Raw genomic sequence first — 12,064 nt, forward strand, 5'->3', positions numbered from 1 at the left:
AGATGACCTGCTACGAAATTTCCGAATCTCTAATGTTCAAGGATCATCTGAAAAAGGGGATGTTAAAAAAGTGACATTAGATTTTTAAGCATGGCAAAACGAATGTTTTTTTATGGCAATTTATGTTATCGCTATGATGTCAATTTTTTTAGCAAGCACGACAATTCTTGACAAAAAAAATAAACATGATAGACTTGCCATGCTTGCTAAAGGTTTGCCATCCTCGCGACAACATAAATTACCATAAAAAACATTCATTTTACCATGCTTATATCAAAGTCCTTTGAAAAATTCTCGAGTAGATAGGTGCTCAACAATAGTAACACACAATTTGATATTTCAGACATGGAAGGTTTCTCAACATTTGCTGATATGGAAGGCTCCCGTTTCTTCACAAGTTGGAATGGTTACTACCATTGTCTACCTAAGAAGGGTGGGGTGGGGGGGGGGGGGGGGAGGTTTGGAGGGGTTAGATGAAAAGAAATAGTGTTTGCCCCCCTTAGATCTATACATTTTACTGTTTCCCTCTTAAAGTTTTTTGTGTAGCTCCATTAGTGATTTGGACTGTGTTCTCAAGTTGATAAGTACTCAAACTACCACCAACAATAACATGGAAGTTGATGTTCTAGACATGAAATATTCCTTGACATTTGCAGATAGAGATAGCTCCCGCTGTTCACAAGTTGGAAGGATAAGTAGCATTGCCTACTTAAAAACAAGTTGCAGGGCGATTAGGTTAAAGTCTTTTTTCCCTAGATCTCCAATGAGCCTATGAATTCATCTCCCTTCTACCTGCTACTCCGGCAACCGATGACGGGGAGGAGAATCCTGGTGCCTTGGCTCTTGATAGTAGATAGGTTACAGTTTTAGCCCTCGCAAGGGCGATGCTCGAATGGATGGTAACGCTTTTTCTTCAAGTCAGTCTTTTGGGCTCCGATCCTCCTCAAATTTGTTAGTCGAGACAGACTAGGACGGAGGTCTGACTTAAAGTCCTACCAGCTCCTTGGGGCGGCGAGGTTAGGGTTTATCATTGTGTATACACGATGATGATATATATTTGGTGCCAAGTTCTTCCAATTGATTCAAAGGTTCTACGATGTCAACTGCGGCTCCGGGCCACTGGTCCTTAGGGGTACGTGCACGAAGTCTTCTTAGCTGTCATCGACAAGGTCAAGCCAGCTCCGATATGGGTGTGGCGACATGGGCGCTGTTGGGGAACATAGCATGCAATTGCAAAATTTCCCTACGTTCACGCAAGATCTATCTAGGAGATACATAGCAAGGAGAGGGGAGAGTGTGTCCACATACTCTCGTAGACCGAAAGCGGAAGCGTTAACTTAACGCGGTTGATCTAGTCGAACGTCTTCTCGATTCAACTGATCAAGCACCGAACGTACGACACCTCCGAGTTCTACTCATGTTCAGCTCGATGACGTCCCTCGAACTCTTGATCCAGCAAAGGGTCGAGGGAGAGTTTCCTCAGCACGACGGCGTGGTGACGGTGATGGTGATGTGATCCGTGCAGGGCTTCGCCTAAGCACTACAACGATATGACCGGAGGAGTAAACTGTGGAGGCGGGCACTGCACACGGCTAAGAGAACAATTGATGTGCTTTGGGGTGCCCCCTACCCCCGTATATAAAGGAGGAGGGGAGGAGGCCGCTGGCCCTAGGGGGCGCGCCATGGGGGGGAAACCGACTAGGACTCCTAGTCCAAGTCGGGCCCCCTTCCTTTCTTTCGGAGGGGGAAAAGGGAAGGAGAGGGAGAGGGAGAAGGAAAGGGGGTCGCGCCTCCTCCCCCTTGTCCAATTCGGACTCCCATGGGGGGGGGGGGCGCACCCCTTGCGGGCTCCCCTCTCTCTCCCCTATGGCCCATGTAGGCCCATTACCTTCTCGGGGGTTCCGGTAACCTCCCGGTACTCCGAAAAATACCCGAAACACTCCGGAACCATTCCGGTGTCCGAATATTATCGTCCAATATATTAATCTTTACCTCTCGAACATTTCGAGACTCCTCGTCATGTCCGTGATCTCATCCGGGACTCCGAACAAACTTCGGTCACCAAAACACATAACTCATAATACAAATCGTCATCGAACGTTAAGCGTGCGGACCCTACGGGTTCGAGAACTATGTAGACATGACCGAGACACCTCTTCGGTCAATAACCAATAGCGGAACCTGGATGCTCATATTGGCTCCCACATATTCTACGAAGATCTTTATCGGTCGAACCGTTATGACAACATACGTTATTCCCTTTGTCATCGGTATGTTACTTGCCCGAGATTCGATCGTCGGTATCCTCATACCTAGTTCAATGTCGTTACCGGCAAGTCTCTTTACTCGTTCCGTAATGCATCATCCTGTAACTAACTCATTAGTCACATTGCTTGCAAGGCTTATTATGATGTGCATTACCGAGAGGGCCCAGAGATATCTCTCCGATACTCGGAGTGATAAATCCTAATCTCGATCTATGCCAACCCAACTAAACACCTTCGGAGATACCTGTAGAGCATATAATCACCCATTTACATTGTGACGTTTGATAGCACACAAGGTATTCTTGCGGTATTCGGGAGTTACATAATCTCATAGTCAAAGGAACATGTATAAGTCATGAAGAAAGCAATAGCAATAAAACTTTACGATCATTATGCTAAGCTAACGGATGGGTCTTGTCCATCACATCATTCTCCTAATGATATGATCCCGTTCATCAAATGACAACACATGTCTATGGTTAGGAAACTTAACCATCTTTGATTAACGAGCTAGTCTAGTAGAGGCTTACTAGAGACACTGTGTTTTGTCTATGTATCCACACATGTATCAAGTTTCCGGTTAATACAATTCTAGCATGAATAATAGATATTTATCATGACATAAGGAAATATAAATAACAACTTTATTTTTGCCTCTAGGGCATATTTCCTTCAGGCGCGTCGGCGACAACAGTGGTCGTTCGGTGGTCCAGGAACCTCGATGAAAATTTTATTATGTTTAGAATGCTTCACACTTCTGATGAACTTTAATAATAGATTTTATAATAGTTCTGAGACCCTTTTCTCTAAAATAACCAGTCCTGACGACGCACACCAATGTGATGATCTTGGGAGAAGTTAATGGACTGATCAGCAATCACCCTTGATTGAAACTTAATTCCGCTCAATCGGTTCCTTGACTCAGACAAGCCAAAATTAAAATAGTGCACAATGTGGAAGTAAGTTCTTCTCCTAGAGTATAGGTTAATTTTTCTCTTAGAGGAGGCACATAAGTTAAGTCACATCATAACTTTTCTAATTGGACGAGGGGAAGGGGCACATATATATAGTCATACCCCTTAGAGCATACCTAATAACAGAGCCTACTAGTTCTACCTGATTGCCACCTCATTTGTAGTCGTTCTAATAGCCAGCTAATATAATAATCCCTCTGTCTCATCATAATAAGAAGCGCAGGAGGTGGAGAGGCGTTCGGTGGAGCTGGAGCTAGAGAGAAGGGCTCTGCGGGTGCAGGAAGAGGCGAAGCAGAAAGATGGCAACGTGAGGCTCAAGGAGGAGGAGATCGCCAGGCTGAGGCAGCAGGTGGAGCTCTACGAGGCCCGGCTCTCAGAGTGGGAGTCCAAGATGAAGTCCGTGGAGGAGGAGCTATAGAGACAGATCGCCTCGCGGCAGATGTCTCAGAACGCTGCTACGACCAGATCAGCAATCGGTTCCATGAGCCATCGCCGGGAGCCAACCTTATCTGACGAGTTATGTAGGCCGAGCAAGCTCTGGTGCCCACGAAGGCAGAGGAAGTGTCCGTGAAGCCCCAGCGCCAGTAGCGCGGCGGCGAGCCCGCCGTCGTCCTTAGCTCGAGCTTGAAGAAAACCCACGTGAACCACTACCTCACGACTGAGTTTTTTTCTCTCGAATATGCACGAGTGTGCATATCATATATTGATAGAAGAAAGGTGAAGAGCGTCTCCACCAGTTATGTGCAACATCATATTGCGTTACAACTCACAAGAAGAGGAGGAACACATACATCTCCACTCCACCCTAACATAGACTACTCCTCCCCAATGCTCCACCGTATTAGACCTGCAAACACATGATCCACATTTCTTTTAATGAGCCCAGCCATCAACCATGTTCTACCTTCCGCGAAGATTTTGCATAGAAGCTCAGCAACCGATGGCCTTGCCCCATCGAACACAACCGCATTCCTATGTTTCTAGATCTCCCACAACGTCAGCAATAGTAGTGTGTGTAAATCCTTGTTGAAAATGGTGGGAGTCCTTGTTTACCGCATAGCCAAGTCCGGAGGCACTCGTCCAAAGTAGGTGTCCAATCTAACTTTCCCAATGCCTGGCATAGGCCCGCCCAAACCGTCCTAGCAAAGGCGCATGTTAAGAGCATGTGGTCAATTGTTTCTTCCTCCTGATCACAGAGTGGACACTTGTCTTGGTGTGGTAGTCCCCTTCTGGCCAGCCTATCCGATGTCCAACATCTGTTGCGTAGGGTGAGCCATGTAAAGAACTTGCACGTTGCCGGGGCTCTCGATTTCCAAGTGATGTTCGCGGTGGGAATGATCTCTCTGCCCCAAAACCTGGCGGCGTATGCCGACCTGACTGTGTACTTTCCGCTTGCCTCCCACCACCAAGAGATGCTGTCCGGGGTATCCTCCATTGGCTCCCAATCTTGGATCTTCTGCCATAGTTGTAAGAATTGGTGCATGGCTTCCTCCCCCAAGTTTGGACCAACACTTCTAGTCCATGTTTCCCGCACCTGCCCAAGCATGCATGTTCTTCTCATGCGGCTTGGCACCAGATCATAAATGGCCGGTGCAAGCTCTTGTATCCTCATGCCGTCAAGCCATGGATCCTCCCAGAAGAGGGTGTTCATACCATCCCGAGCCTTGCATCTAGTAGCAGCTTGAAAAAAGTTTCATAGACTCATCAGACACCTTGATTGAGAACTCGCTCCATGGTCTGCTGCTATCAGTCCGTTGAAGCCATGGCCACCTCGCCTGCATAGCTAGGTTGAGCCACCTCAAATTAGGCAGCCCTAGACCTCCTGCCCACTTCGGAGCACACACCACCTCCCATGCCACAGCACAATTTCCACCATTTGCTTCGGCCTTACGACACCACAGGAATCCCCGGCACACCTTATTCATTGCGGCAATCGTTTTGATCGGCAGATCCAACACCATCATTGCGTGAATGGGCATGGCACACAGGACAGAATGCACCAGAGTCAGTCTACCACTCTTTGGCATTAGAGCAGCCTTCCATTTTGGCAGTTGGTTTGCCATCTGATCCACGAGATATTGTAGTTGCGTAGCAGATAGTTTCCTCAAAGACAATGGAAGCCCAAGATACCAAACTGGAAATGAGCCCACTGGACACCCCAGCTCCGTACTAGTCATGCTGATACATTGGTCAGAGCAACATATTGGCAAGGCCACCGATTTGGTCATGTTAATATGCAGGCCCGACGCTTCTCCAAACAGGTCAAAAATGCATTTGCAAACCGCAAGGTCCATGGGCTCCGGTTTGACAAACAGGACCACATCATCAGCGAAGATCGAGATCTTTTTCCTCATACCGTTTGTAGCCAGGGGGTGCAAGAGCCCTCTATCAACTGCCTAGTCAAACAGCCGTTGCAGTGGCTCCATAGTAAGTGTGAACAACATCGGTGAAACGGGGTCACCCTGCCGCAGGCCTTCGCAGTTGTAGATTGTGCTTCCCGGGTCTCCATTTACCATGACCCTAGTAGTGGATGTGGCTAGAATCCCACATACCCAAGCTCTCCATCGTGCTCCAAAACCGAGCTGTTCCATGACCTCGAGGAGGAACGCCCACTGAACTGAGTCAAACGCTTTAGAAATATCTAGCTTCAGAAGAACTGTAGGGTTTTTGAGCGCGTGCAATCGCCTCGCCATACTCTGGACTAGCATGAAATTATCATGGAGTGATCTACCTTTGACAAATGCGCTTTGATGGTTCCCCACCAGATTTGGCAATTCCACCACAAGCCTCGAGGCAAGCACCTTTTCAAAGATCTTCACAGCCCCGTGCACTAGGTTGATAGGTCTGAAGTCACCCACGTCCAGCGCCCCATCTTTCTTAGGCAGGAGGGTCACAAGAGACTTGTTAATCACTGCCATGCCTCTCACATCTCCAGCATAGAAGCAGCTCATTGCAGCCATGAAGTCATCCCGTATGATGGGCCAGCAAACCGCATAGAAACGACCCGTAAATCGGTCCGGCCCCGGCGCCTTATCCGGAGGCATAGATTTGATCACCCTTTCCACCTCCTCTGGCAAGAACGGCTCCTCCAAATGAGCCAGGTCCCGACGCGGCAGCCCAAGTGCCTCCAGGTTGAGCGCGTGAGTCCGCACCTCACACGACCCAAAAGCCATGGAGTAGTAATCATCCATGGCCGACACTACATCCTCTTGTCCTGTAAATAAGTTTCCGCTATGCCTCACAGTTCTTAGCGTGTTCTTCCTTTGCCAATGGCATGCCTGCTGGTGGAACAATCGTGTGCTCCCATCCCCTTCTTTCAGCTACAGTAAACGCGACCGCTGCCTCGCAATAGTCCTCTCCAGAGAGCGTAGCCCCAAAAGCTTTCTCTTCAAACATTTTCGAAGCTCTACCTCGGCAGCCGATAATTGTCGGGAGTCCATGGCGATATCGAGCCTGTTGATCACCTCGAGAGCAATGCAAATCTGTAGCTTGACGTTGCCAATCCACCGATCACTCCATTTCTGCAGGGCTCTCGCCGTTGCCTTGATCTTGTTGTGTAGTTTAAGATAGACATTGGAGGCTAGCGGAGTTGAGTTCCATGCCGTTTGTACAATATCCATAAAGCCCTCCGCCTTAACCCAAAAGGACTCAAACTTAAATCTCTTCCGCGTGGACACTTCCATATTCAAGTCAAGCATCAAAGGGCAATGGTCCGAAGCGGTCCCTAGTGCAGAGAGGAAGCAAGTAGGGTACGCCTCATCCCACTCATTTGAGACAAAGACATGATCGATCTTTTCAAGCGTTGCATGTTGCCTCTCATTGGACCATGTGTACCTCCGCCCATTAAGATACAACTCCTTTAGTTCTAGAGCGTTTAGCTTCGCACAGAACCTGCCCATCATCCTCCGATTAATCAACGCATTGTTCTTGTCCTCCTCATTCACCAGGAGATTAAAGTCCCAAGCCACGAGCCAAGGTCCAGCATGCAAGTCCCGAATATCCACCAACTCTTGCAAAAAAGCTACCTTATCCCGCTCATCCTGTGGTCCGTAGACATAGGTCAGCCACCATTCCTGCTCACCCGGTGATTTAACAATTGTCGTGAGCGAGTTAGCCGTATAGTGGGGGTTGGAAAGTTGGGTGGCCGTTTCATCCCAAGCCACCAAAATGCCACCACGAGTCCCATCAGCCGGCAAGTAGAAGAACTTCCCGAATTTATTGCCCAAGCATTGATGCACAAGTGTTAGAGACACGTCTTGTAGTCTGGTTTCCTGCAAACACACTATGGCCGGTTTGACCGCCACCACTACCTGATAGACAACACTCCTCCTGGCCGGAGCGTTTAGACCACGCATATTCCACACAACAACTTTCATGGGTTGTGAATTCATTGTGAAAACCTACTGTTGACCACCGATGCACCGCGGCAGAGCTACGCCACCGCGACCTCCTCCGCCAACGACAATGGCTGTGACTCCCAGCCAAACATAGCCAGCACGGCGGCAACATGTGAGTCCGAAAGTGGCCGAGAGAACAATTCCACGTACATGCGGAGGGCCTCCTCCGAAATCACCTCGCCCTCATGCGCCAAGCAAAGCCGCCGGATGAGCACCTGCTGTTGCCTTGTGGTCGCGTGCTTGGCAATCCTGGCACTGCGTCTTGCTGGCGTCGCATCAACCTTCCTCTTTTTTCCTTGGATTTGCTCCCATGCCCGCCGGGGCACGGCTGTCTGGCCTCGGAAGAATTGGCGAGAGCGAGACCTGTAGCTCATCACACATCGCAGCCACATTAGCTTGCACAGAGGCAGCCACATCGCCCAACAACAACGGCGTGCCCGACACCACGTCCGTGGCAGGCACAAGTGCCTGCGCATCCACCTCCTCCGCCCTAGCATTTTCTGCATGTGCCATGCAAGAGATCTCCATGTCCGGCAGGCGATCCGGCGTGCTACGTGCATGCACACAAGGAGGTGACGTGCATGGCCCTGTCTCATCCGCATGCAGATCAGAAGCCGCTGATAGGCTCACCTGGAACCACTCACAAGGGCTGATTTTCCCTGTCCCGGTCCCACGAGAAAAAGAAATCATATCGTCCTCGGAGATCCTCGGCACGTCCACCAAAAACGATCCGACCCTCATGGTCCCACCAGTGCTCGGGCTGCTGCTGCAATCGCCCAGATCCCGAGCCTCATCGCACTCCGCGCCCATGCGGTCGGACACCGCAGCGCCAATCCTCGAACGCCACCCTCGTGCGGGAGACCCAGGTGTTCGAGCACACCGCGAGGGCGGTGGCCGAGGTGATGCCAGGCACCATGTCCATCGATGAGCTCAAGATGCCGAGGCGGCAGTTCGCCGCCTAGAAGGAGTACGAGGCGCGGCTGCGCAAGACTAAGGGGGAGCTCAAGAAGCGCGTACACTCGGAGAAGATCCACGACCAGCAGGCTCCCCACGTAGGTCGGCACCGTGGTCGGCTGGTGGAGGACGATCAAGGCGCTAAAATTCAGGGCCTTTCAGACTAGCTCAGGTGTTATTTGTGATCATATTTTTTGGATCTTGGGATATCGTTAAGTGTAATGATAGTCCCAAAATAACTTTGCGAATATAACGTTGGAAGAATGACCCTATTGAATTGACCCAAGTTGTTTGTTATACTTTGAGATACTGTCGTCACAAGTCAATCGTTATAATACAAAGAGTTAACATATACTTTAGAGCAACTCCAACGCGCCGACTCAAATTGACGGTGCTTTTGTCCGCTTTTAGTTCATTTGGGTTGGCCGTCCGCTCGGCGTCTGCTCCGTTTGAGATTTGGGTCGGCAGTGCGTCTAACGCGCCAACCCATATATGTCGGCGTGGCCGGCTGACAGCCTTTTTTCAACAAATAACACAAATTTTACATTATTTCATACACAAAATTTGCATTATTTCACAAGCAAAACATATAGTCCACAACCAAATAAAAATAACATAGTTCTACAAGGCAAATAAAAGTAAATAGTCTCACATAGTTTTGCAAGCCGAATAAAAAAGATACATCTATTGGTTGCCAACATGAGCTCACATATACTCAACCAAATCATTTTGCAGTTGCATGTGAGTTTCCCAATCACGCATGTCATGATGAAATTGAGTGAACTGTTCAAACGTTGTAGCTCCTCCTTGCTCAGGCACAACATTCTCAGCCTGAAACTGAAACCCTTGATCGTACAGACGTTCCGGGCACTCATCTTCTACGATCATATTGTGCATGATCACACAAGCAGTCATCACCTCCCATAGTTTCTTCGTGCTCCAAGTTTTAGCAGGATACCGAACGATGCCCCATAGAGATTGCAAAACACCAAAGGCACGCTCGACGTCTTTCCTAGCACTCTTTTGCTCTTGGGCAAATCTTTTCCTCTTCTCTCCGACAGGGTTGGGGATTGTCTTCACAATAGTGGTTCACTGAGGATATATACCGTCACCCAGGTAGTATCCTTTGTCGTAGTTGTGGCCATTGATTGTAAAATTAACCGGTGGGATGTTGCCTTCGGCAAGCCTAGCAAACATCGGCGACCGTTGAAGCATGTTGATATCATTGTGTGATCCGGCCATGCCAAAGAAAGAGTGCCAGATCCAGAGATCTTGAGATGTCACGGCCTCAAGTATGATAGTGCAAGCCCTGACATTATCCTTGCCAAGCAGAAGGACAGTTCTTCCACTGCCAGTGCATGCAGTCTATGCTGCCAAGCATCCCTGGGAATAGGCCTGGGCGTACGGTCTAAGACTAACCACAATGGGTAGTAACATAGAGTAGTAACATGCCCATGTTTCTACTCTATGTTACTACCTTTATAGTGGGGAGTAACATATGTGTGGTAACATGCAACACTTCATTCATTAGGCTATAGACTCATCTTGCCTTGATATGTGTGATGTTACTCATACTACTAGTAACTAGCTATGTGGTACCACATGCCTCCTTTTCTTCATTTATTGCTTGCAACATCATCTATTTTATCTAGATTTTGTGATATTACTACCTATGTTACTCCCACGGTGGGTAGTTTAACTGAAGCTTTCGGTTCAGGTTTTCCGGGTTTAAGAATAATTCGGTTTCCTAAAAATGCAAACCGATCGGTTCCAGCATAAGTAGGTAACCGATATTTTTCTGAACCGAAGACTCAGTTCTTTGATCGGTCCTAACCGAACAAATGGGAAGTTTAGGCACAGGAATCTGTTTTCCTTTTTAGTCAGCCTGTACGTGTCAGTACAAACTGTGGATGAGACAAATGGCTAGCTGGCACTACCTTTTATAGTCTTGCCTACGGTACCTTTCTCCGTGGCTCCCCGAGGTGGTACTAAACCACAAACTACTGTAGTGCAATTAACGTATTTTGCATGGGCCGGTTGCTACAGAATATTTGGTCCATACCAAACGTGTATGTTGTTTGCACTACATGGGCCAGCTGGCCCAGCCGGCCATGGGCATTGACAGGGTGGGTACAGGAAGAGCGAGGCATGTTCTGTAGCTTCGGGTTATTTGGTTATTTCGGTTATCCAGGTGCTAAAACCAAAATTACAGAATAAATTTCGGTTCTGCAAATTTGACAACCGAAATAGGAACCTAAATTTTCGGTCTCGGTCCATTTGGTTTCGGCCCCGGTTATTTCGGTTCAGTACATCGGTCCTCGGTGAATATGCCCACCCCTACCTGGGAAGCCCCTGCTGGCATTCATCGCCAACAAGCGGGCTGTATCTTGAGGAGTCGGCTCTCGCAAGTACTCATGGTCAAACACAGCAATAACAGCCCTGCAGAACTTGTACAGAGAGTCTAGGCATGTAGACTCGCTCATACGGACGTACTCGTCAATGAGATCACCGGGCACTCCGTATGCAAGCATTCGGATGGCTGCAGTGCATTTCTGATAAGAGGAGAGGCCAATCTTTCCAAGGGCATCCTCTTTGCACTCGAAATAGTCATCATAGCCGACCACCCCCTCTCTAATACGGTTGAAAAGATGCCTACTCATACGGAAACGGCGACGGAATTTCTGATGTTTGAACAACGGGTTCGTTGTGTCAAAGTAGTCCTTCCAAAGAAGGAAATGCCTGCTCTCTCGGTTGCCATTCAATGCCGGAAGGTGCCCCGGAATGGAGCCACGAAACAACGACCGCTGGCTATTGAGGTGGTGATGGACCAACACGGCAGCCAAGATCTCCTCCTCATCATCGGACGAGGAATCGTCGGAGTGGCAAAGGAAATTGTGAAAAAAGAACTCGTCAGCGAAGTCCATTTTGTACCTTGGCAAACTATCGAACAGCTTGCGGGCGTGGACGAAGGAGCCGGCCGGCGAAGGGAGTCGCGCCGCCCTCGGACCAGCCACCTATCCTGGCGGCGTCCGACAAGCGTGCCGGTGGCAGGACAAAGGAGCTGGCCGGGGCGGCGAGGCGGCTTCTTGGTCGCGGCTGTGTCGGGAGCGGGGGTGGGAAGCTTTCAGGTCCCCGACGGCAAGACGGCGATGGCGGCGACGTGGGAGGTGGCGGCGTTGCAGGGGGTGGATGTTGCGGCACCGGCAGCTCGGCGGCGGGCGTCGGCGTCGGCGGCGAAGGAGGCGGGTGAGTGTTTGCTGTTGGAATGAGAGAGGATGGCCAATGTGCCACCGACTAGCGGGCCAGGGGAGGAGTAGGCGGGCACGGCGCGCGTCCGCCTCGTGTCTGCGCCGACGCAAATCAGGCTAAAAAATGGGCCGAGAATGGGTCGGCAGGCGGACGAAAAGCGGAAGTGCGTTCATTTGGGTCGGCGCATTGGGCCGACTTTTCTGTCCGCGCCGACCCAAACGGA

At 49.6% G+C, this 12,064-nt stretch overlaps 1 pseudogene; it reads left to right on the forward strand.

Annotated features, from left to right (window-relative positions):
* The first annotated feature begins 345 nt into the window (after positions 1-345).
* On the forward strand, positions 346-11,842 carry LOC109743189 (myosin-2-like; annotated as a pseudogene).
* Positions 11,843-12,064: the final 222 nt, after the last annotated feature.

This window comes from Aegilops tauschii, chromosome 5 (assembly GCF_002575655.3).
Source record: "Aegilops tauschii subsp. strangulata cultivar AL8/78 chromosome 5, Aet v6.0, whole genome shotgun sequence".
Taxonomy (NCBI): Eukaryota; Viridiplantae; Streptophyta; class Magnoliopsida; order Poales; family Poaceae; genus Aegilops; species Aegilops tauschii.